Raw genomic sequence first — 1,679 nt, forward strand, 5'->3', positions numbered from 1 at the left:
AAAACAAAAAACAAGGAATTGACTTCTTTTTGGTCAAGCACTTGTGTGGGCCATCAAGTGAAAAAAAAAATCACAAAACAAAGCTACAGTGAACAGTACATGTGCCTGGCACCACTGTTATAAATCATTTGAATTATTGGTTATGCAGTTTGTGCAACAATAAGCCTCTAAGAGAAATGTCATTCTCTGTGAAGCTTGCATTTGTCTGTGGTAAATTTAGAATATTGCCTTGTTTATAGAATGTCAATCTGTTTTATTTAACCATTGTGCTGCATCTCTAGGACATAATTTTTGGTCGCCAGGTTTTGTATCCAAATGGAAGTTGGTGCAGCTGAGACCAGATCAGCCATCAGGGATTACCAATAATTTAGGAGTGTAGGGTATAGATTTTGTTGTTTTACATATAAGGCAATGAAGTACGTTGTCTAACTTCTAGGGGCCTTTAAGCTGATACTAATCATGTCATACATACATGCATATCAGACAGGTATATATCTCACTCTCTCATGGCAAAAGAGATATCTCTTTGGAAGGAGTTGTTAAATTTATATCTTTTTCTTTCACATTTTCATATTCACATAAATGTTTACAAGACGAATAGGATGTTTTTTCTATCTTATAATAATATTGGCTATTCCATTCAAGCCTACTTTCAAACTTGTAATATATGATGAAAGTCTTTCCATCTCAAGTTAATCATGATAGTGACATCATCAGGTTTTGATCATTAGCCTCTACACCTTTAGTGACAGGCAAAGGACAACAAACGAGCATAATTGGTTCCCTTTTTGAGGGTGTATCATCATGAAAGTGTACAAGTTCTGTCTTGGTGGAATGTATGTGGTGGAGAGCTTTATTGGCCTCTGCTGGATGACCACTGAGGGAAGCAGAAGCAACTTTTGAACATTAGCCTATTTTCTCATTCAAGTCCTCCCCAGCTATGAAGTTAAGCAGAGAATTCAGCTGAAAACATAGAGTATACACTACTTTGTTAAAAATCATGGAGCTTTCTGTACCATATGGTAACATTTGAAGTTCATCAACATTCTCATTATTGATTGCATACCCAATTTCTTCCCGTCACCCGTAACCTCCCAGCATAGGGTCACCATTTATGCATAAGATTATTCATATCATGACATTATTTTTGAAAAAATTAAATACGGAGTCAAAATTAGATGGTTCACTCTAAAAACACAGTTTTCACCTGTCCACTATGGCATAGCTAATGTAGAGCCACTCTGGAAAGGTGGAGAGCTAATGTTTACATCAGAGGGAGAGGAATTGGGTGGACTGACCACCATGCTTCTGCAAATACCCTGTCATGTTAGCTAAAATAGTATCCAATTATTTGATTTTGCTATTTTAGCAATTATGATGGATTAAATATTATGGAAACTGCATTTCACCAAAGTTAAAGTCTTTGCAATTAGTCTTTAAAATTTATGAGCCTTAAAGCTTAGTGAAAAGAATTACACAGGATCATTTTGTTGCAGAATGTAGTGATATTGCCATTAGAGTGTCTTTTACCTTTTGAGTGCTGTGACTAGCATGGCAAAGTATTTCCATTCTTGATAGCAACTTTTTTCTTAGTAGATAGACTAATGAAAGAAATAGAAACATTTAGGGTTTACAAAGTAATTTTATGCTCATCTATTATGCTCATAATGTCTCCTGTG

General features: G+C 35.3%; 1 protein-coding gene and 1 pseudogene across 1 annotated transcript in view; both read left to right on the plus strand.

The window, feature by feature from the left end:
- LOC119585422 overlaps positions 1 to 379 on the plus strand; it is a 9,088-nt pseudogene extending 8,709 nt beyond the window's left edge.
- Positions 1 to 1,679, plus strand: part of LOC119585269 — a gene marked incomplete in the record, with an annotated part of 28,795 nt that overhangs the window by 1,301 nt on the left and 25,815 nt on the right.

This window comes from Penaeus monodon, chromosome 19 (genome assembly GCF_015228065.2).
Source record: "Penaeus monodon isolate SGIC_2016 chromosome 19, NSTDA_Pmon_1, whole genome shotgun sequence".
NCBI lineage: Eukaryota > Metazoa > Arthropoda > Malacostraca > Decapoda > Penaeidae > Penaeus > Penaeus monodon.